Source organism: Trachypithecus francoisi, unplaced genomic scaffold, assembly GCF_009764315.1.
Source record: "Trachypithecus francoisi isolate TF-2019V2 unplaced genomic scaffold, Tfra_2.0 Lachesis_group15, whole genome shotgun sequence".
Taxonomy (NCBI): domain Eukaryota; kingdom Metazoa; phylum Chordata; class Mammalia; order Primates; family Cercopithecidae; genus Trachypithecus; species Trachypithecus francoisi.
In genome coordinates, this window is record NW_022681460.1 from 52,593,454 (window position 1) to 52,618,284 (window position 24,831).

The window sequence follows — 24,831 nt, forward strand, 5'->3', positions numbered from 1 at the left end:
AATGAACCAAAGTTACCAGAGGACATGATGTAGAAGAGGTTATTGGAGGTTAGTTCTTAAAGGTCTTTAAGATCAGCCTATTGTAATTCACATTCAGTAAAGCTATGGTTTATAACTGGTAAGCTGAGTAAATGGATTATCTCTAAGCCTTACTATTTTTAACCTTACCCCCCAAATAAATGGTGAATTGTCACGTCACTTCCAAAAGGTTTTATTTCAGTGAGTGTTTAGAGACTAGACAGATTTTACTTTGTTCCTGGAGAAGTCATGGTTGTGGTGACTGAGGGCATTGTCTGCTATTGTGGGAGAGGCACCAAGATGTTACACACCTGGTTGCTGATGGGCCTGGGTTCTAGGCCAGGTTTAGATGCTTAGTATCTGAGTCACCTAGAGCAAAGTTGTAAAGCTCTGCTCTTGATCTCTAGCTTTAAAATCGGCCAAAATACGATTTGGCCTATTACCTTTCAAGGTGGTGATGAAAACACACTATTAGGTTGCCGGTGGTATTTGTTAAGAAGGGAAGCAGGAGGACTGAGCATCAGATAGGCCTGTGAGTTTGTTTCTCACTGCATCTCTATATATAACACTGTGGATCGCTTTTAAGGCTGAGGTATTTGTGTTTCTGGGTTAGCCACTTGTGCCAACGAAGTGACCTCTCTTTAACTGGAAAGCAGTTTGGTGTTCTCACCCATATCTTCAGGACATATCATTACAGGTCTTTGAGTTGCAGTTAGGACTTTACATTACACAGATGAATATGCTGCTAACACACTTGGAAGACTTAACTGTTGACAACAGGGCTCCTTCTTGCTTAGAGTTCTTTCATTAAACTCAGGAAATGTGCCTGTTGAATTTTTGTTTAAATGTACACATATATGCACACATATGTGCATTTTTGAAAAGAAAACAGTTGGGGGAAACCTGTCACCACTCCTCTTAGGTGAGTTCCTTGCAGTTTTGGCCATATATGCATGCATTGTTTGCTTAGCTGCACTAAGAGATTTTTTTTGCACTTTGCTTTGTTTCCCCTTCCAGGCTTTACAATGGCTATTGAAAATCATTGCTTTCATAGGACAAGGGTTGAATGGATTTATAATTTATTTAATTATTTCCCCATTGGAGAGCCCTTGATTTTTTTCCTCTTTAATGTTCTTTAATATTACTGTTTTTGTAATTCTAAAATAAAAGGACTGAATCTAAGGGTCCTATAAATTGCTTAGATGCTGTTAATAACTGGACTCCTGATCAGGAACTCCTAAACTGGCCACAGGAAAATTTGCCTCACAAGAAACTCAATAGAATTAAAAGGAGAGGATTCAGTGTTCTTAAGTACAAGTGAAAGTCGTGGGACTGAACGTCTCAGCTTCATGGGCTGAGCCTCTTCACCTTTGTGCTCTAAGAGAAAAAAACAGTGGAGCTTTCTGTGTTTTGTGTGTGCCCCTGTGTTTTGGTTTTAAGAGAGAGAACGCATTCACACTCTGTGGTCTTTGCAAGTAGATAGAAGTGATAGGACAGGGACTCGGTGAAGTCTGAGGCATGTAAATACAGTGTAAAACAATGCAGAGAGCAGCCTTCCCCGTTTTCCTATTGCCCACACCTTTTGTTCCTGTTCCTCCCTGCACATCTTGTAACCCAGAAAAGATAAAAACTCTTTTCCTATAATCCTGCTGTTTTTGTGGCATTTGGTTAATTTTACAGTGACATAAAATTGCCTCCCTGTTTTGAAACTCTGGTGATTTATTTTGAAATTTACCTGTGGAAAACAATCATAGTTATTGAGTCATAATTTGAAAACACTGAAATTTACCAATTTAAGTATAAAATTTGAGTTTTAGTGAATGTGTACAGTTTTATAACTAACACCACAATTATGATAAAACATTTCAAACATTTCATCACCACAAAAAATTCCCTCATGGCTTATTTTCATCAGTCCCTCTCCCTCCCCCTACCCACCCACAACTGCTGAGCTGCTTTTTGCCTTTTCTAGAATTTCATATAAATGGGGAGTCATACTGTATGTAGCCCTTTGTGTTAGCATCTTTCACTTAGTAGAGTGCATTTGAGATTCATCCAATGCCTTTTATCAGTGGCTCATTCTTTTAATTGCTGAGAAGTATGCCATTATTGTATGGATATTCTGTTATAGAAATATACCAGAATATTTTATCCGTTCAGCAGGGGATAGACATTTGGGTTGTTTCCAGTTTTTCACAGTTATGAATAAAACTGCTGTTAATATCTATGTTCAAGACTTTGGGGGATATATTTATTCATTTATTTGTGATAAATGCCTAGGAGTAGGACTGCCGTGTGATAAGTACAGAGTATATTTAACTTTATAAGAAACTGTCAAAACTGTTTTCCAGAGTAGATGTACTGTCTTGCATTTCTGCCAGCAATGTATGAGAGTTCCAGTTGTTTCACATCCTCTCCAACACATGTAATTGCCAGTATTTTTACTTTTCTCCATTGTATAATGTAGTGAGTGTGTAGTGGTAGATATCTCATTTGAATTTTAATTTGCATTTGCTTATAATTAATAATGTTATACATCTTTTCATGTGCTTATTTGTAAATTGTATATCGTCTTTGGTGACATGTCTATTGAAATCTTTTGCCTGTTTTTTAAAAAAAATAGGATTGTATTCACACCATTTAGTTAGGAATTCCTTATGTATTCTGAATACATGTCTTTTATCAGAAATAAGTATTGCAAGTATTTTTTCCTGTTTGTGAATTGCTTATTCATTTTGTTAACAGTGTCCTAACAACTGAAGAGGTAAGTTTTAGCTCTAAATTTAAGACTTTCATCCATTTGGGGATAATTTTAATATTTTGTATAAGATTAGATTCATTTATCCATTGAACTTCCTTGACACTTTCGTATATTTCTAGACCCTCTGTTCTATTGATTGCATGTTTTTTCCTTATACTAATACCACATTGGTCTTTATTACTGCAGCTTTATTTTATCAGGTAGTATAACTCTTCCAGTTTAGTTTTTTTTCAAAATCATTTGGACTGTTCTAGATCTAGTCATCTTTAATTTCTCTCAGCAGTGTTTTATATGTTTTAAAATACAATTCTTACATACTTTTCGTGAAATTTATCCCCAAGAACTTCAGCTTTTGATGCTATTGTAAATGATATTTTAAAAATTAGTTTCCGTTTGTTTAGTATGTAGAAATATAATTAATTGAGTTTTGTGTATTGACCTTAATCTTGTAACTTTGCTAAACTCATGTATTAGTTGTAATATCCTTTTTGTAGATTTCTTAGGATTTTTTTACATCCATGATCGTGTCTATAAATGGAGTTTTCTGGCCATGCATGGTGGCTCACGCCTGTAATCCCAGGACTTTGGGAGGTCAAGGTGGGCGGATCACCTGAGGTCGGGACTTCGAGACCAGCTGGCCAAGATGGTGAAACCCCATCTCTACTAGAAATACAAAAATTAGCCAGGCATGGTGGTGGGCACCTGTAATCCCAGCTACTCAGGAGGCTGAGGCAGAAGAATTGCTTGAACCCGGGAGGTGGAGGTTGCAGTGAGCCGAGATTGTGCCATTGCACTCCAGCCTGGGTGACAACAGCAAAACTCTGTCTCAAAAAAAAAAAAAAAAATCAGAGTTTTCTTCCTTTCTAATGTATAATGTATACCCTTTATTTCTTTTTCTTGCCTTATTTCACTGGCCAGGACCCTCCAGTACATTGTTGAATAGCAGTGGTGAAAGCAGAGATCCTTGCCATTTTTCTCATCTTAAGGGGAAAGCATTCAATCTTTCACTGTTAAGTATCATGTTAGGTGTAAGTTTGTCACATGTTTCCTTTATCAGGCTGAGGTAGGTTTCTCTATTCTTATATGTTGAGTAGTTTTTGTTTTTTAAATTATGAGTGGGTATTGAATTTTGTCAGATGCTTTTTCCTCACCTTTTGAGAAGATCAGATGGTTTTTCTTTTTCAGTCTTTTAATATGATGAAATACATTGACCGAGTTGAAGTGTTAAACCAACCTTACATTCCTGGGATAAATCCCACTTGGTCATGATATGTTATCATGACATTCAAGTAGCTAAAATTTTGTTAACGATGTTTGTGTCTGTCTTCATGAGGAATATTGATCTATACATTTCTTATATCTTTGCCTGATTTGGGTACCAGGATAACGGTGGTCTCATAACATGAGTTGGAAAGTGTTCTCTGTTCTGCTCTTGTGGTAGCACTGTACTGTCTCTTCCTTAAATGTTTGGTAGAATTCAACAGCAGTTATGCCATCAGAGCCTGGAGGTTTTTTGTGTGTGAGAAAATGTTTAACCGCTAATTTCAGTTTATTTCATAGATACAATGCTGTTGGCTTATCTGTTTCTTCTTGAATGAGTTTTGATAGTTTGTGTCTTTTAAGGAATTTGCCCATTTTATTTAAGTTGTCTAATTTATAGGCATAAAGTCATTTATAATGTTCTCTTATTATCCTTTTAATAGATATATCATCTGTAGTGATTTCATTTTCATTCCTGATGTTGATAATTTGTCTTAACTCCCTTTCCCCCTCATTCCTTATCTGTTTAGTGCCTTGCAATTTTATTGATCTTTTAAAAGAATTAACATTTGGTTCCACTGATTTTTCCCCCCTTTATTACTTTTATGTTTTTATTTCCATTAATTTTTTTTTTCTCCTTTAGTCTTTTATTTCTTTCCTTCTGCATGTTGTGGGTTTAATTTGCTCTTTTTCTGGCATCTTAAGGTGAAACCTTAGATCATTTACTTGAGACCTTCCTTCCTAATATAAATGCTAAAAGCTATACATTGCTTGCTACAACTGCTATAACTGCATCCAATGAAATTTGCTTGTTTTTGCATTCAGTTAAAAATTGTTTCTGTTTTACCTGTAATTACTTTGGCCTGTGGTTTGTTTAGAAGTGAATTTTTAAATTTCCAAGTATTTGGAGGATTTTCTGAATATTTTTCTATTATTGTTTTCTAACTAAATTCTTTTGTGGTTGGAGAATCTATTTTGTGTTCTTTTAAATTTATTGAGACTTGTTTTATGGGCCAAGAATATTGTCTGTTTTATTGAATGTTTTCTGTGTACTTAAAAAGAATGTGTTTTCTGCTGTTTTGGGTGATTTGTTCTATAAATGTCAATTAGGTCAAGTTAGTCAAGTTTATTTTCTCACTACATGTTCTATCAATTACTGTGAAAGGAATGTTGAAATATCCACCTGTAATTGTGGATTTGTTTACTTCAATTCTATTAGTTTTTGCTTCATGTGTTTAACAAACTTTAATTGAAAAATAATAATTGTATACTGCTTTATGTATTTTGAAAATCTGTGATTAGGCAGATAAACATTTAAGGTTGTTATATTCTCTTGATACGTTGACTCTTCTATTATGAATTGTCTCTCTTCATCCTTGGCAGTATTTGTTGTTGAAATCTGTTCATTAATAGCTGTTAATAATATGGTTACTCCAGCTTTCTTTTGATTACTGTTTGTATGACAGATCTTTTTTCCTTGTACTTTTAATCTATCTGTGTCTTCATATTTAAAGTGGATTCCATGCAGATAGCAAATTGCTGAGTGTTTTTAAATCCAGTCTGACAATCTCTGGCTTTTATTTGGAGGGTTTTTTGTTGTTGTTTTGGGTTTGTTTTTTTTTTGTTTTTTGTTTTCATTTCTTCAAAGACCACTTTGTGTAATGTAATTATATTTGGGTTTAAATCTGTTATCTTGCTATTAGTTTTCTATTTGTCCCATTTGTTCTTTGTGTCCTATTCCCCCTTTTCTTGCCTTCTCTTGAGTTAGGTGGTTTTGTTTGATTTTAATGAATCCATGTTATCTCCACTCTTGGCTTATTAGGTACATCTCTTTATTTTTTAATGGTTGCTCTGGGATTTACACATCTTTAGCTGATCATAGTCAATCTTCTGCCACTTTACATGGAGTGTAAAATCCTTGAAACAATATACGGCCACTTCTTCCTTACTATTCTTAATGCTATTTTACTTCTACATGTATGTTATAAGCCCCAGAATATATTGTTATTTTTGCCTTAGATAGTCATTATTTTTTAAAAAGATTGAGGACAAGAAAATATTATCTATATTTACTCATATTGATCATTTCCCACTCTTCATTCCTTTAAGTTCAAATGCCCATTTGGTATCATTTTCTCTCTGCTTGATGAAACGACTTTTTAAAACATCTCTTTGAATGTACCACTGTTGGCATTGATTTTCATTTTTGTTTGTCTGAAAAAGTCTTTATTTTACCTTTGTTTTTGAAAGACATTTTTATTAGGTATAACTTTCTAGATTGGTAGCTTTTTACTTCTCTTAGTAAGGATGTTCCTCCATTGTCTCACATAGTCTCTGAAAAGTGATTTGCTCATTCTATCTTTGTTTCTCTGTCTTTTTTCTTCTGCCGCTTTTAAGTATTTTTTTTTTTTTTGTATCACTGGTTTTGATTATGATGATGTGCCCTATTATTGTATCTGTTCTTTTTGGAGTTTGTTGAGTTTTTCTTGGATCTGAGTGTTTATAGTTTTTTATTAAAAAAATTTAAAATTCAGCTATTATTTCTTCAGATTTTTTTTCCATTTTCTCCCTCTTTCCTCTTCTTTTATGATCTCAATTACACATATGTTTGACAATTTAATATTGTCCCCATAGATCACTGGATACTCTCAGTTTCATTTTCAGTCTTTCCCTGTGCTTCATTTGGGTTAGTTAGTTGCTATTGTTGTGTCTTATAATTTACTGATCTTTCTGCAATGTTTAATTTGCTGTTAATCCCATCCAGTGTATTTTTAAATTTATTTTTCTCTACTAGAAGTACCACTGGGTTTATTTCTTTTGTATCTTTCATTTTCCTGCCCTTTTTTCCTTCTACCTTCTTACTACATAGAGTATATTTATAATTTTTTTTTTGAGAAGGAGTCTCACTCTGTCACCCAGGCTGGAGTGCAATGGTGCAATCTCGGCTCACTGCAACCTCTGTCTCCCAGGTTCAAGCGATTCTCCCACCTCCACCTCTCGAGTAGCTGAGACTACAGGTAGGTGACATCATGCTCAGCTAATTTTTTTTGTTTGTTTTTTTGAGACGGAGTCTCGCTCTGTTGCCCAGGCTTGAGTGCAGTGGCACAATCTTGGCTCACTGCAAGCTCCACCTCCCGGGTTCACACCATTCTCCTACCTCAGCCTCCTGAATAGCTGGGACTACAGGCGCCTGCCACCACGCCTGGCTAATTTTTTGTATTTTTAATAGAAACGAGGTTTCCCCGTGTTAGCCATGATGGTCTCGATATCCTGACCTTGTGATCCGCCCGCCTCAGCCTCCCAAAAGTGCTAAGATTACAGGCGTGAGCCACAGCGCCTGGCCAATGTTTGTATTTTTTAGTAGAAATGAGGTTTCACCAAGTTGGCCAGGCTGGTCTCACCTCCTTGACTCAAGCAGTCCTCCTGATTCTGCTTCCCAAAGTTCTGGGATTACAGGTGTGAGCCACTGCACCTGGTCACATTTATAACTTTTTTTTTTTTTTTTTTTTTTTTGAGGCAGAGTCTCGCTCTGTCGCCCGGACTGGAGTGCAATGGCCGGATCTCAGCTCACTGCAAGCTCCGCCTCCCGGGTTTACGCCATTCTCCTGCCTCAGCCTCCCGAGTAGCTGGGACTACAGGCGCCCGCCACCTCGCCCGGCTAGTTTTTGTATTTTTAGTAGAGACGGGGTTTCACCGTGTTAGCCAGGATGGTCTCGATCTCCTGACCTCGTGATCCGCCCGTCTCGGCCTCCCAAAGTGCTGGGATTACAGGCTTGAGCCACCGCGCCCGGCCACATTTATAACTTTTTAACAGCTTTGTTGAGACCTAATTCACATTGCCATATAATTTACCAATTTAAAGTGTGCAAATTAATGGTTTTTAGTATATTCACAGAGTTGTGCAACTATCTGTTGTACAACCACAATCTAATTTTACAATACTTTTGTCACCCCACAAAGAAACTTTGTATCTATTAGCAGTCATTTACCATGTACCCCACTCCTTTTCAGCCTATATTGATAGGCAATGTCAGTCTATAGGGACTATTCTGGACATTTCATATCAATGGAATCGTACAATAGGTAGTACTTTGTGAGTGCCTTCTTTCACTTAGTATGATGTTTTCCGGGTTCATCCATTTATCAGTACTTAGTTTCTTTTTATTGCTAAATAATAATCCATTATATGGATATACTGCATTTTATTTATTCATCAGTTGCTGGGCATTTGAATTGTTTCCAGTTTTTAGCTATTATGAATAATGCTGCTGTGAACATTTGTTACCAGTTTTTATGTGGACATACTATTTTCATGTCTTTGGGTATATGCCTAGGAGGGAATTGCTGGGTCGTGTGGTACCTCTCTTTAACCTTCTGAGGAACTGCCAAGTTGTTTTTTAAAGAAGCTACACTGTTATAATAGCTAGTTCAGTGCCCTTGTCTGCTAGTCCCATCGTCTTGTCTCATTTCTGGGTCTATTAATTGATTGATTATTTTCATTTTCATGGGTCATATTTTCCTGTTCCTTTGCTATGCCTGGTGATTTTTACTTGGATGCCAGGCATTGTGAATTTTACATATATTTTTTTTTCGTATTAAACAAGAAGTTTATTTAAACAGCAAGACACTTGACTTAAAGGGAAAACTATATAGGATTCTTTTTTTTTTTTAGAGTGATTTATCCCTAGTTAAAGACAGACTGCCCTACGTGTAACAGCTACATACGAAAAAGTTGTAAAATTGTCCTTGGTTTTACAATGATCAATGAAAAACATTAAAATTCTCCAGTTGAACAAGGTATGCAAGGATTTTTATGGGTTTTTTTGTTTGTTTTTTGTTGTTGTTAAAACAGTGAGAGCAAAATAACTTACTGCAACATGAAGAGCAGAATGAGCATGCCACTAATGGAGAGTGGGGGTATTTTTACAGAATCAGTATTTTTCCCCATCCCATCTCCACTTGATGTCAATCAAAACATACTGTTGGCTGTTAAAAAAAAAAAAAAAGCAATATACTTGTGCACATATACCAGTTACTTTTATATACAGTAAAGGAATGGAGAAGGAGGAAATGAACAAACAGAGAAAACTATACCATAGTAGTCAGGGATGTGTTGGAACCAAATTGCAGTTTTCTACCTGAGAATGTAATCTTGGTCTGCAAGAACAGAGTTCTGGAATGAAGAAGCAGGTTCCCTTCTCAGTAGACACCTCCCATCTGCTGTTGGAACACATCAATTGTATCTTCATCCTCCATTTCCAACTGCGCAGGTGTGTCTTTTTCATTGATTGGTTGCCGGTCAAATCGGAGTCTGTTCTGCCTCATTGACAATCCCCGTCATTCACAATAGGCTTTCATTAGTTAACTAAGTGGTGTATGCCTCTAAATATTAAACTACACCACAGAACCACCCTGCCCCACCACCTTCAAATTAATACTATCGTTGTTCTCAGTCTTGACTCCTTCCTGGGGCTTTTTGTCAGCCGTGATGGGTGCCAGAGTCTCCTCAGCTGCTGCTTCACAAGAGAGGTATCAGGTCCACACTGAATGAGCATACGAGCAGCACCAGGAGCCACAGAAGAGGGAGGCAGCAGCGGCAGACGAAGGAGAGGGAATTTTACTTCATTGAGTGCTAGATTTTGTTGTGTTCTTTTCAAAAGTGCTAGACTTTGTTCTGGCATGCAGTTAAGTTACTTGGAATCAGTCGTATCGTTTTGAAGCTAGCATGTAAACTTTGTTAGGGTGGCTCCAGAGCACCCATTAGGGATCATGTAGCCCCAGTACTTAACCGCCGTAAGGCAGTATTCTTCTGAGGACTTTACCTGACATTGGGTGTCTTGTGATTTACTCTTGTTTTTGTTGCTGGTGGAAACATGAACCATTGCTAGCTTTGTGTGAACTCTAGGACTTCTTAGGCCAACTGCTTTCTGGTGCTTCTATCCCTAACTTGAAGTAGTTTCCTTTGACAGATGTGCAGATCAGTCTAAGACTCTAGGAACCGACCCTTTGGGGCTGCTCTCTTCTCCTGGGTGTTCTGCCCTTCCAATTCTAGCCGTTTTGGCCTCCTTGAATGCGGCTTCCCTGATTACTAATCTGTGTTACCTCTACTCAGTGAGACTGACATGTTCTGTGTTCCCCCTTCTCTTTGCTGTGGCTTGGACACTACCTCCTGGCAATAAGTTCAGGCAAATCAGTTCAAGGCTTGCCTCATTTGTTTCACTATTCTCAGAAATTAAGTCCTCTACTGCCTGTTGTCCGGTGTCTGAAAACAGTTGTCTCCTGTGTTTTGTCTGGTTTTCTAGTTGTTCCTCTGTCATAGATGGAAGCCATGATAAATATGATGCCAATGCCAAAATGTGCTGCTATATTACTCTTTAAAGCAGAGCCTGTGTAGGAAGAGGAAAAAAGAAGTCAGTGTAACCTTGGGGGCAAGGCAGGAAGCATTCTGCCTATGTAACACAAACGTGGCATTCTTTACTTTCTAACTTAGGGTGTTTGTGATTTGAAGAAGAGACACCTGAATTTTCAATATGCTAGTCTTCGTTGGAATAATTGGCTCTTCTCATTCTTTTGTCATCCAAATAATATTTATTAAATACCAACTAAGTGCTTTGTGCCCTGCTAGGCATTACTTCTCTTTATTCTACTTCTTAACAGTTGGAATATGCCAAACAAATGAAATAAAAATAGTTTTCCTATTCTGGTTACAGGTTGGATTCTTGGATTTATCTCCCAAGCTTTGACATTCAGAAACTGAAAGTGGAATATAGTGTATTCTCAGATGTAAAGTTGATCTCATTTCCTCACTGGCCATCTGTTTATTTGCGTCTAAGAATAACAAAACTTTCATAGTCATATCTGTATTTTTTAATTACTAAAAATAATGAATGGGCTGAACCATGCTTGCCCCACTTTTGAAACAATTCCTTCTATAGACTGTTGCAGTAGGAAGCTAATACCCCCGATTAAGAATAAAGACCAGACCTACATAAGCATATGTTGTATTGGTATATCTGAAGTCATGAGGATGTGATTAATGGTCCTTAAGAGTTTTAATTTGGCATGTCTTACTCCTAAATCTCACTTAAGCTTGGTTGCAAAGCCTGGCAAATCAGTCTTCTGTACATGGCAAGCTAAGACGTGGCACCACCTTCTTGAGGTTTCATATCCTAAACCTGTCTGTCCTTACAGGGTAAATTCAAAGGATAGGGCCAAGCTTGATGTACTGTGGTCATAGTGAATCGTCACAGATCCATTCTTAGTGCAGAAGAGTTAATAACTCCTTGGCCGAGAGCGTGGTGCCTTCCCCAAACCAATTTCTAACAGTGTCCTCTGTTAGATCTTTAAATTAATAAATTCTTTTATTAGATTTTTGGATCAGAAAAACAGACCATGCTTGTACTCAGGAGCCCAGAAATATACAGTATAATTGACTAATTCCTGTCTTTGAGGTCTTAACGTGGTTTCATGTGCCTTTTGATTTGTTTTTACATGTGGAACATTTTTCCTTAACACTTTAATATGATATAATTTTCGTCTATCCTTTTCCTTAAATAGGAGGGAGAAAATTTTTTTAGTAGGAAAATATCTGGTGGTAAGTGGCATCTTTTTATTCCAGGTGGGTTGCAGAAGTTTCTCCCAAAAACTGAAGTGACCTGCTTTTTGCAGATAGGACCCCTGTGTTTCTCCTATAGGACTTTATAGATGGTAAATGGTAGGGCTGTACACAGCAAATGGGTTTGAATGCTTGATGGTTTTCTGGTGGAGCTGAGATAATTACTATTATGAAGCCACGCTTCTGATTGTGAGAATGAGAACATCAAGTCATTATTTATCTTGGAAAGAACGAATAATTTGTTTATAGTAATAACAATTTTCTTTTATTTTTCTTTCTCTTAGTCAATAGCAGCTGCTGTTGGCAGCTTATTATGAAAAGATTTCAAGTTGTAGTTTTTAACCTGGGGTGGGAGTAGGGGAGAACAAAATTAATATTGTAAATGTTTTTACTTGATAAAAGTTTTATTTGATACAGAGCCTGTACTGGTGTTTTTATTGAATAGTGTTTTATTACTGACATTCAATACTCTCTTTGCCTGTAGCCTCCCACAGTATCCAAAATGAAGGCACTCCTTAGATGTTTCAATGAATGATACAACCAAAAATATTAAAATGCCTATTAAAGTCATGTCTTATTTAAAGCCCCATTTCAAAGGAGGATTTTGAGGATAATTAGTATTTTAATTGTTAAAATTAGATAATTTTGTTTGGATGGAAAATCTATGTTCCTGTGAAATTGGGGTTTATGAAATAAGATTGGAAAAAAATAGAGTATATAATTGGGCACATTCTGTACTGCTTAGTGAATCACCAAACCAGCGTAATCACCATTAAGCACTTTAAAAGCTGTGCTTGTATGTCCTTGTTCTGCCTGCAGAGCTAGGAGTGCCCACGAGGAGCAGCAGTTCATTCGGGATATAGTCATTGGGGTGACTCGTGGAACCCCTGCCTGTGTAAGTAAGCCCTGCTGCCTTGCCAGCTGCTTGCTGTGTGAGTCCCAAAGGCATCAGATGACATCAAGTCACAGGGACTTCTTGGTCACTGTTAAGGCCATGGCAGGAGGCATAGTTCAAAATGCAATTCACAAGGCAACGTCCAGAAGAAAGAATCAAGTATGTGTATAGTGCATGACGTACCTCAGCTACTGTAGTGGAAAATTACTGGAATGAATCTTTCACCATGTTTTTTTTTTTTTTTTTTTTTTTTGAGACAGAGTCTTGCTCTGACCCCCAGGCTGGAATGCAGTGTGGCAATGTTCGCTGACTGCAAGCTCCGCCTCCCGGGTTCACGCCATTCTCCTGCTTCAGCCTCCCGAGTAGCTAGGACTACAGGTGCCCACCACCATGCCTGGCTAATTTTTTGTATTTTTAGTAGAGATGGAGTTTCACCGTGTTAGCCAAGATGGTCTCGATCTCCTGACCTTGTGATCTGCCTGCCTCGGCCTCCCGAAGTGCTGGGATTACAGGCGTGAGCCACCGCGCCTGGCCTCACCATGTTAATTTTTCAGCCCAATATAAGAGTTTAGAAGGAGCAGATGGATCATTAGAATGAAAAAGCCTGAAAAAGTGAAATTCAAACCTAGGGTCAAATTAAGAGTTCTGCATCTTTCTGACCTTGTGAAATGTAAAAGCTGTTTCAGTGTTTTGAAGATGGTATGCATCTTCAAAATGTAAAGGCTGTTTCAGTGTTTTGAAGATGGTAGATTGTGTGTATGAATGTTTTTTCTCAGATTTGGGTATGTAGCATTCACTAGATCCTCAGAGGGGTCCATGACTCCAAAAGAAGGATGACCCACTGACTTAAAAGATGGGTATGGTTGTGAAAATGAAGTTTTAAGCCCACCGGAAAGGAAGACACTTATCCCTGGAAGAAGAAAGAGCATTTATTGGCCTTCATCTGTGCCTGCCTGCGGCACCCCAGCATCGCATTCACTACAACCCCACAATCCTTTCAAGGAAAATCTTTGATTTATCTTGTGGGCAATAGCATTTCCAATAGCTGGTTAAGTTGCTATGAGACATGGAACTAGTTTTTAAAGGACTTTTTGCCGTGGAAGCACTTTTTTTCCTCCTTTGCCATGCCTGGTCTTTGGTTTTCCTTTGCAATCCCAGTGGTGACCAGCCTCAGCACCCTGCTCTTCTACACCCTTACAGTGTTGTGGTCTTCAGTGCAGTATTGGACGGTGGTTAGAAACATGCGTTTGGAATTAAAGGAATCTATATTTGAAGCCCAGAACCCCCACTTATCAGCTGTATGTCCTCAGATAGATCACTTAGTCTCTTTGAACCTCGATTTTTTTTTTCAGTTATAGAATGGGGATATGAATCCTCCCTATATTGTAGGGTTGTTGTACAGATTAAAATAGATAATGGATATAAAGTGCACAGGTTAGAGCTTGGCAAATTATAAGTTTCCAGTAAACCTTAGCTGCTGCTATTAAGTGGTGATGAAGGTGTTAATGGATATGTACTTAATCTTTTCTCTGCCCAACTTGATTGTCAGCAACTTGAAGGCAGGAATGTTTTACCTTTTTTGTTTAATATCCAGATCTGCTAGAATAATAGTTTTTGGTTCGTCTTTAAATGTGGTTCCAAGTTTCTTTGAGGCCACCAACAGCATCATTCCACTTGCATTAACCCTCTCAGAGACATCATAGGTTTGTGTCTCACCTACTTCAGTTTTTCTACATGGGACGCCAGGGCACTTGGCCAGATACTCCTAGAGAACTTCCTCAGTCAAATTGCTGGAATTTTGGGCTTCATTTCATTGGACAGGTCTAGTTTGACCCTTTGGTTATGAATGGTGTGGTTATTCTCTCTAAAGTCCTGTTAGCTTCTTATAATGTCAAGTCCATATCCCGTGGATAAGGCAAAGACTTGAATTTACTTCTGTTCCTTTGTAAGTAGGGGGAGAAGCAGCTTCAGGTCCTGTGCTGTGAATGAAGGTCAGCTGGCTTATCTTGCATTCTGTTTCCTATTGCAGCATTCTCCATTCTCATCTGCCCCCTCAGCCTTGGCCCAAAGGGCTCCAGGTCTTACTTCTCCCTCAAAGAATATGGGAATTTACAAAGAGAATATGCAAAGGTGGTATCTTAAGCTGATGATTCTCAAGGGATTTGGGGAGGAGGAAAGCATGTAGTTTTGCCCCTAGGGAATATTTAGACACTTTGTCACAGTTGCGGTGGGGGAAGGGTGGTGCTGCTAGAGTCTAGTGGGTAGAGGTCTGGGTGCTGCTAAATATCCTGCAGTGCACAGGAGAGGCCCACAACAGATTTGTCCAGCTCAAAATGCCAGTAATGCCAAGGCTGAGAAACCTAGCTGAAGCCTCACAGGGGGCATGGTCCATTTCAGAAGTATGTGGGGAGAAAATTGAAGGTGAGAGGTCTGTGGCTCTCCTGAAGTCAGGCCACATAAGTACTTTGCCAGGTAGGTAGTGCCTAGTGACAGGGATGTACTAGAAAGAATTCCTTTTGAGCTTGGCCTTGGGTCTTGTGCAGTCATGTTCATGTGACAGTAGGGAAGGCTGTGGGCCTGAGGCAGCTAAGGAGTAAACTGGCAAGTTTCGTATGGAGAGTTGGGAAGATAGAAGCAGAGGAAGCCCGGCGTGGTGGCTCACACCAGGAGTCCCAGTACTTTGGGAGGCCAAGGTGGGTGGATCACTTGGGATCAGGCGTTCGAGACCATCCTAGCATGGTCAACATGATGAAACCCCGTCTCTACTAACAATACAAAAAAATTAGCTGGGTGTGGTGGCGCACACCTGTCATCCCAGCCACTCGTGAGGCTGAGGGAGGAGAGCCGCTTGAACGCAGGAAGTGGAGCTTGCAGTGAGCCCGGATCATGCCACTGCACTCCAGCCTGGGCGACAGAGCAAGACTCTCTCAAAAAAAAAAAAAAAGCAGGGGTATCTGAGACTTAACTTCCTCTTGGAGAGCTGGAGAGTCAGGAGAGGGAAGCTTTCTATCTTGCTTTGTACCTGAGAGTCTACTCGAATCAGGGTGGGCAGGGAGGGACAGGGGATCGTTCAGATATTTCCCTTTGGGGTCAAATGAGAGGAAGGAGTCCTTGCCCCTTGGAGAATTACTACAAGGATCTGGTTGAGATGAGAATTTGTTTCCCCCACCAATATTGTTTTTTGGTGTTTTTTGTTTTGTTTTGTTCTAACATCTCTGTTTTCTTTCCCCTTTCTATTGTTGCTCCTGTCCTCCTCCCACTCTGACTACCACACAAACCCTGACAGGAGCCTTTCTCCCCCTCTAGGGAAGGGGCCCATATGAGGAACTCTTACTGGATTCCCCCTTTCCTGTTGCTGTGCTGATCTTACACATCAGTTTCCACGGATCCCTTGTGAACCAGTTGTCTTCCTCATTTCCTCTGAGCAAGGGTGGCAGCAGCAATAGCAGAAGACGTAGATGCAGTGACTCATTTTGCATGATGTCTGTGAGAGAGCCGGGCCTCCCGTGTGCTGTGGCTCTTGTTCAGGCATTGCTTCAGAAACTTGATTCTTCTGGAATTGTGCATAAGAGAGCCTTTTAGAAAAAAAAAAAAAGTGGGAAGGGTTTCCCTTCCCAAGCTTCAGTGGAAGCAGCAGGAGGTTGGACCACCTCCAGGACAGTAGGAAAGCCAGGATGGACCCTCTGTGTCCACCTCCAGTCTGTGGCACTGTTTTCCATCTCATCTTGGACATATCATGGGGCTACAGCATGCCTCAGAAACCTGCTGGAACGTGGTGATGGTTTCCAGCATCTGGGTTTGGGAAGGACTGTGGTGATGTGCTAGGGTTAGCCATCCAGAAGGGGTGGGCAGAGACAGCAGGAGCCTACTCTGATTAGCATATAAGTTGGCCTCCTTTCATGATTTCTGGGTCATTGGTGAGTGGATAGGAGTTATAGGATCCTTTGTGGGTGAGTAGGGGATACTGTGGCAGATAGGTTTTAGTAAACCCACCTGCACATTTTTAATGTATCACCTTCTCAGTTTGGGTGGAGAAGCTTGCCACCCCCAGGTTCATCCGTAAGCATTGTGATAGGCTCAGGACTAACAGACACTAGCTTAGCCCCATTGAGGGCCCCAGGTCAGGCTTCAGCTTTTGGAAAGCTTGTTTTCTCCTTGGGCAGGCCTTGTCAGACGTTTTGCTCCTTTGTGTTTGACATTTTGATGTCTGTACTATACAAAGCCACATGGGAAGGCAAAGGAATACACCCCTTTGTATAAATGACAGTCGTAACAAATGAAGTATATACCAGTTTGTGCTGTCTGTCAAGAAGTAATTCATCTCAGCTAGTAAAATAAAGGGGAAGGGAAGGAAATTCAGGTCTTTAGGTATGGATTCATAAACTGGACTTAAGAAGAGCCTCCTCTTATGATATATGATGCTAATTGCTCATAATATTTCCTTCTTAATGAACAGTTGATGTAGGAGTTTTCCCCTTTTATCTAAGAAATACATAACAGTCTGCAAGTTTTCTTAGTTGTTTGTTAAATGGACTTTGAAATGATTGAGAAATTCGTATTCCTCACTGAAAGTAGGTATCAAGTTAATGGACAGGGAGCAGTCCTTGTTGTCACCAAGATTTTGGCATCTGAATTGTATATTTAAACTGTGTCAGGAATATAGAATCATGTTGAGGCTGAAGGGAGAAGGAAATTCCATTCTTCTCATGAATCTGTTTGATATTTTCGGGATGTCCTGAGAGAAAAATTCTTTGACCTGCTTAGTGAGCAAGGTCTAAGTTTGTACACCCGGGTCACATTGTACCCTTGGCTCCAAAGATTTATCCTGCATCTGAGCCAAAGACTTTTGAAGGCTGTGGTTGCTGGAATTTTAGGGTGTATCTCTTTGCTTCTTCAGATGAGACATTTCTTAAGATAGAATAATGGTTTAAAAAAAAAAAAAAACCTCTCGGTTTACTCTAGAAAGATACAGCATTTTTGGTATAAATCCAAGGAAGTCCAAATGAAGATCAGGTTTTAGAATTATATTTTAATATGTGAAGGGAGAAATCCGTTTTATCAGGCCAGTAGGTTTTTTGCTTAATAAATAGAGGCAAGAAGAAAGCTATGGGCCCAGCTGGAATGGGTGCAATTTTTAGAAAAGATTATTTATAGTTGTTGGGCACATCCTTGCATGTGGACTTTGAAATAAGAAATTAAATCGCCACCTCACTTTTGCAGGAAATAATCCAAATGTAAAAAGTTAAAGTTAGTATTGCACTTTGGTAAAGCTTTAGATGTATTTTATATTTCCTAAAATAAGCTTTTTTTCTATGCATAAAAGTGGAGGTCAAATGAATTACAAGTGCATTCTTAACTGAGTGGAAATGGGTGCTGGTGTTTCATATATACATATAAATTTTGCAGTTACTTACCTTTCTTTTTTTTTTTTTTTTTAAAGAGTCTTGCTCTGTTGCCCAGATTGGAGTGTAGTGGCACAAGCCTAGCTCACTGCAACTGTGAACTCTACCTGAGCCTCTGGAGTAGCTATTCCACCTGAGCCTCTGGAGTAGCTGGGATTAGAGATACAAGCCACCATTCCCAGTTCTTTTCTTTTTTTAAAGAGATGGGATATTGCTTTGTTGCCCAGGCTCATCTCGAGCTCGTGGGCTCAAATGATCCTCTTGTCTCAGCCTCCCAAGCTGCTGGAATTATAGGTGTAAGCCATTGCACCTGGCTGCTTGACATTTTTATAGACTCACACTAAAAAGTTTATTTATTGAATGAGTACTATGTGCACAGGGTTAAATGTATCTGATGTTTGTTACAATTTAAACAGGAGTGTTGATAAAACTGTGTAAAATGAATTAGCGTATACTTGCCATTATGTTTTTATCTTAATAATTGTTACGTAGTTTCTATGAAAAGTTCACTTAACATTTCCATGCTTTTTTGGGTTTGCTTTATTTAACCTTAAAAGAGTGATTGAAATAATAGTTTTGTTAGGTCATTAGATTGGTGATCTCCCCTTTTGTATAGTCAAATTTAATTTCAGTCTTTAAGATTGAAAACTAGTGCAAATTCTAGGTTGATCACAGAACCACAGTTAAAGGTGCATTCACATATCTCATATAAGATACCTATTTTCACTGTATTAATCATTTGCAATAATCAATGAATTTTTACTTTTAAAAGATTTTATGGTTAAAAAGGTGATGGAAGGAATTATTTCTCTAAAACTCAAGAAATTCTTGCTCTGGGAAGCTGTGTTGAGAAGAGTTCTAAGCTCTGCTGCCTGTGTCAGTGTTCTCTGGAAAGACCTCTCTTAGAAGGATGCTGCGATGTGGAGTCAGAAGGCCAGGACCCAGCCCTACCCTCCCTACCACCTGCCAGCTGTGTGGCCTTGAGTGAACCAACAACTTTGCCAGGAGTCATTTGCCTTGTCTTTAAAATAAAAAGAGCATTACCATGTCCTGGGTTGTTGAAGTGAGATTATGTAGTGTTAGTAGGGTGCCCCCCACCAAAGGTCCTCTGTACGTTGAGGTTTCTTTCCCTGCCTGCTGCCTCCTTGCAAGGAAAGCCAGAGCACTTTGACTTAGAATTGTGTCTGAATTCAGCTAGTGTGTTGCGTAAGCTTGGTTATCTGCTTTTCCTCTCAGTTCTTCCTAGGTAGAGGTGAGGGTGGGGGAAGGGAGCTTCATGCAGAGGAAATAGTCTGAGGCTATTTACTGTAGGAGCACACTTCAGTGTAATCTAGAGAAGGCTAGTTTATGTCCAGTATATACTTTTCAAACAGCTACCATTTTAATGTTTTGGTACTGGGAAATGTGTTAGTTGAAAATTTCACTTACAAGTAATCCTTTTATTTTTCTGTGGTAACAAGACAGGTAAGGCATATCAGTTGGCCCAGACTCATTGGTCCTCAGTGACTGACTGCCAGACTCAGAGTTGAGGGTCTGATCTCAGAGGATGCAGGTTGTGTTGTCAGCCCAGATACCTACGGCACCGGTCCTAGCAAGTGGCCACTGTTTTCTGGAATATCTGTCACTACCTTAAGGCAAGCCTCGTTATTTCAATCCTTATTCTTAGGCTAATGTCTTGAGCCATGTATCAGAGATCGGCAGGCAGGTTGTTGATTTTTGAGATGAAGAACAACTATCTGGCCAGGGAGAGAAAGAGAAAATTGGCTTATAAGTTACAGTGGTACAGAGTGCTCTGCCTTCTCAGATGATTTTGTTTCCAAGAATCATTGATTATATAGCTTTTTTTTAGTTCAAACCCATACCCATTCTGCATATTTCAGAGTGAAATGTCCTTTCAGGACGATCTTACTAAATCACTAATCTGAAATTTTATGTTCCCTAGTTGGCCATGGCAGTATTTTGGTTAGGGTTTTAGGTCATTTTTGTATCCACTGTAAACTTGGATATAACTTACCATTAACCAGATACTTAAAACCAGGGTTATTTCCTAAGGTTTCACATTGGAAGTGGTATGTGAGCTGAGCTTTGAAGAGTGACACCAGGTTTTTTTAGACGAAAAGGATGCATGAGCTAGCTAAAGGGCTTGTTTTTTATCCTGTAGGGCAGGGGTGGTTGTAGACACCTTCTTGCGTGCTAACATACTGATTGATGATGGCTTCTAAGGTCTCTCCTGAGTCTAGTAGGAGGCCTCCTGTCACAGACACCAGGCAGGCAGGTAGGGGAATGGAGCAAGATTTGGCGGTCCGGCTGCTGTGAGTTTGCTCTCCAGTGGCTTGGAAATGGGAAGTAAAGGAATCTGATCCTATGTGAGACCATTTTCAGACTGTCCTAGTCTGCCCTCACATATCCCTGGAATGGACACATACAAGCTGGTCAGGGCTCTCTTGGGGCACTGAGGTGGGAGAGGCTGGAAACCTGGGTAGGGTAGTGGAACTGGGAGTGAAAAGCCCCCCGCACTTGGATCTCTTGCGTATCACACAAGACTCAGTTATTTATTGATGACTGCCTAGCTGGCTCATAATACTGATGGCTGAATGGGGGTATGAAAAGTGGTCTCTGTCCTCAAGAGCATCCAGTCTTTTTGGAGAAATAATGCAAAAACAAACAAACTAAATTTGTGTTGGGCCACATTCAAAGCCATCCTGGGCTGCAGGTTGGACAAGCTTGGTTTAAATCCTCTGCTTAACAGCTGTGTGACCCTGGGCAAGTGACTTAGTGACTTCTTCCATTGGTTTGCTGGTCTGTTAGAGTATCACATACTTTATAGGGCTGTTGTGAGAATTAAATGAGTCAGTATATGCATATTTAAGGTACTTAGAACAGAGTTTGGCATGTAGTAAGTGCCAAATAATTACATGTAATTATTATTTTGAAGATAGAGTCCCTAAGCCTGTTTTGTCTTTGAAATAGGAACTTCATAGCATTGTGCAGGTTTAGTGAAGGAACGTTGGTAAAAGCACCTGGAAAAAAGCCTGGCAGAAACCAAGTGCTCAGTAACCAGCAGTCGTTATCATTCTTATCATTCAATACTTGCCCATTGGTGTGAGTTTATTTGGTTCTCCCTCCACAGAAATAGAGGAAGATATAATGTATTTTATAATCAATTTTTGCTTTTGTTTTCAGAATCTGGTTTTCAAAACAAAATGTGTTTGTTAACAGGCTGCTCCTTTGCCAAGAAAAATGACAAAATTACCTCCGTGTACTCTTCTCTCCTCACCCAAAAGCCCTGTATGAGCGTGTCTCTGGCTGCGCATATTTAAGTATTAACTGAGATAAAGCATGAGCTCAGCAGGGGCTTTCTTTTTTTTTTTTTTTTTTTTTTTTTTTTTTTTTTTTTTTATTATACTTTAAGTTCTAGGGTACATGTGCATACGTTTATATCATGTAACTCCCCAATGCAATCCCTCCCTCCTCCCCGCTCCCCATGATAGGCCCCAGTGTGTGATGTTCCCCTTCAGCTGGAAACCATCATTCTTAGCAAACTATCACAAGAGAGAAAGCAGGGGCTTTCTAATGGCTAATCCACAGTAACCCATTTAAAAAATCTTTTTCTCCCACACAAGAAAAAGAACTAGTAGGGAAAGGACATTTTGGTGGTTATTTGAAAGAAGTGTTGCTCGGGGTTTTGCGGGAGGAAGAGGTGTCTCACCATTGAGTTTTTTGCTTGGTGGATGCCTCTTTTCCGGGTCCAGTTGCTGAATCCAGAACGTGGAGTGGAGACGGAGTGGGTAGGAGGTGCTGTCAAAGTTCAAAGCAAGTTCAGCAGTGTTGAAAGAATTTAAACTCACTCTGCAGCCAGGCTATCGCTAGACAGTACTCTACCCTGGAGTAGGCACTGATAGCCCAAGACAAAAAATGAGAAGAATCTTGGGTGGGTGAAAATGCTTTACACATTAAGTTCTTGATGGTCTCCTGACCTCTAGGGACCTTTGAACTTCCAGAGTTAAGATGAAGGCATGGACAGTTTTTTTTTTGGTGTTTTTTTTTTTTTTGCAAAGCGTCAATGAGTAGCAGCAGAGTTTGGGCTTTAGAATCTGACAGACCTGGGCTCTAGTGAAACCTCCTTAGGAGCTTACTGGCTGAAACCGAGCAAGTTCTGTAACCTCTCTCTGTCCCCATTTTTCACAGGTAAATCCTAGTCGAGGATTAAGCTGAGGCTATGTATATTAAGTGCTTAGCATAGTTCCTAGCAAAAAGTAAATTTTAAATGATCTATTACTATTGGTGGTGGCGGTAGTGTGGTGATCACCAGCAACAATCAGAGGGTGGTGGACTGAGGAGGAAGCAGAAGACGGTATTCTTAAGAGAGATGGAAATTGTCCTCTGGATTATAGAGGACCCATCTGAGACCATCTCCCAGTTCAGTTCTGTAGGAAAGGCAGGTAAGATTGAGAATGAGGGTTGTGTAATTTTCAGGTGCCTTCTTCCTCTGGGGCTCTTAAGATCTGAGCCACAGTGGATTCAAGTAAGGGAAGGGAGCACTACCAGTAGGGAGAGGTCTGGTAGTTTGGGGTGTCAGTTTAGGGGGAGGTTTTTTGTTTGCCATTTTTTTTTCTTTTTATGTCTTAGACACTATGTTGAACTTTGTTGTAATTGTGAAGTCAAAGGATGATAATATTGTAAGTAAATATTCTCTTTTCAGAAAGGATTAGGAGCAGGTAAAAACTTTAGTTAGCTAATATTTTTGCTTTATAGTAAAACCTCTCCAGCAGAATTATTTTATAAACTTTTTTTAACACCTTTTTTTTTTTTTCTGACAGGAGATATTAAGTAAGACATCTACTTTTTATGTGTTGTTCTGGTTTTTTATGAATAAAGTATTGTCTTTAAGTACCTCTGATAGGAATTTAGATAATAAGCCAGTGAAAGATCTTTTTCCTCCATAAATTCCTGTGTCCTTAATGGTGAACCTGTGATGAAAGGATTAGAAATACTGACTCTGAATTTGATTCAGATACATTTGCTTGGTTATATAAATTCTGTACTTTTGGCCCTGAAATAGAAAAAACCCACTTGATGCTTTGGGGACCTTCTTACTACTTCCAGGTCATCCTCGAAGGTCTTAAAATGTTTTTAAACATGGCCAGTTCTTTTCTACTGTATTGGTCTAAACTCTCTGTTGCCCCTTCCTGAGAGAAGATAGTTTCCTCAGGTTTTGTCTGGACTACAAGTGGTTTCAGAGAAACAGGCTTCTAGGTATAGCATGGAAAGGGGAAGGTCTGGTGGATAAGGAAGGTTTTAGAGGACACAAGTAATACTGGGGACAACTGTGGAACAAAGAGTGAGAAAGGTGTGAAGAGGAGGGTACAAAGAAGGCAGAAACAGGGAAGAGCAGGCTGGAAGAGAAAGAAGGGAAGAAGGCAGAATGGTGAAAATGGGGAATAAGGAACAATCTTGAGAGGACAGAGAGGGTGTTGGGTAAGAGTAGAGTGGGATAAGTGGGTAAAGAGAGGCTGCATTAGACTGGTGAGTGAGGAGGAAGTGCCTGAGGTATGTATTTGTGGCTGTGAGACTTTCAAGGGAATTTGAACATTTGAGGTGGCTAGGGTAGTATTGCAGACCTGGCTGCTCGAGGAAGCTGTTGGGTGTTTGTATGTAGTGAGATCACCTGAACTTCTGTGCTTTGGAGTGGGAGGAAGTCGTAGAAGGAAGCTTTGCCTATCCTTTTATGTTAATTTTCTCGTGATCTTGTGCGGAGGCCTGTCCTTGTTGGATCGTTTAGTTCTACCCTCCTTTCTCTAAGTTGTCTCAACTCATGCCTAAGTCTTACCACTTCTCTCTATGACTAACTCTTTGCAACATGTTTCGCTTTAAGTATTTTTTTTTAAGCTTTTTAAGGGAAGAAGGAAAAACTATATTAGACCTTCTCAAACTCTGCTGCCCTTTCTTCCTATTTTCTCTCTCTTTGCCACCAAGGGTCATTGTACTCCTTCTCAACCAGTCATTACCAAAAGGTTGTTAATTAACTGATTAGAATGCAAAAAATAATCTTGGGCTTTCGGTTCCTTTATTGCTTTTCATTCCATAGAGAGTTTTTTCTTTTTGTTCAACATGTATAAATGTCTAAGCCTATTTATTTTAGACATTTTATAGTAGTTTTTCAAAAATGTATTAAATTATACTGCTTTCTTAAACTAAGTCTGGAACTTACTTTATCATCATGAACCATCAATATTTTCCAAATCAACTGGTTTTCAGAAGACTGAGGTAGTTAGGATTGTGAATACATTTACTCACATTCATTTGAGTGTGTTTTATGTGATGGGCACCTGGGGAAATAGGGGCAAGCAAGACAGACACTGTCTCTGCATGTTGGAATTTAGTCTGTAAAGTCCAAATGGTGGTGATCTGGACCAGCACAGTGTGGAAGGTGCCAGTCTGTGTTCTGGATGATTTAGGTTACCAAGCCATCTCCAGATAAATGGAGTATTGCTGTTTAGGGCCCTGACTTATACACTTGGTCATTTCCACCTCTGGTCTACAATTGCCTACCCCGCAATCCATATGCAGTTCTGGGTTTTATTTTCTCGGAGATGGAGGGAGGAAAAGAGGTGAGGATTTGCGTGAAGACAAGCTAGTGTTGGTCCAGGTTTTTTCTGCTTTCTCAATTATCCTATAATCTTTGAAAACACTTTGTTTTTTTTTTTTTCTCTTGACATTTTTTCCCCCCTTTCCTCTCTGAGGACTTCAAAGCAATTCCCAGGCTTCAGATATTTCACCTCTGAATATTTCAGTGTGTACAGAAGAACACAGACATAGGCTTACCTGACCAGGGTCATTATCACACCTAACCATATTTTGTTATATCACCTAATGCCCA

The 24,831-nt window shown here is 39.5% G+C and overlaps 1 protein-coding gene, 1 long non-coding RNA gene and 1 pseudogene across 2 annotated transcripts in view; 2 read left to right on the forward strand and 1 right to left on the reverse strand.

The window, feature by feature from the left end:
- FOXO3 (forkhead box O3) overlaps nucleotides 1-24,831 on the forward strand; it is a 125,509-nt gene that overhangs the window by 47,583 nt on the left and 53,095 nt on the right.
- Nucleotides 9,239-12,506, reverse strand: LOC117098053 (annotated as a pseudogene).
- LOC117097177 lies at nucleotides 12,563-16,784 on the forward strand. Its single transcript, XR_004442845.1, has 2 exons — nucleotides 12,563-12,708; nucleotides 15,836-16,784. It is a non-coding gene; the product is annotated as an uncharacterized LOC117097177 (long non-coding RNA).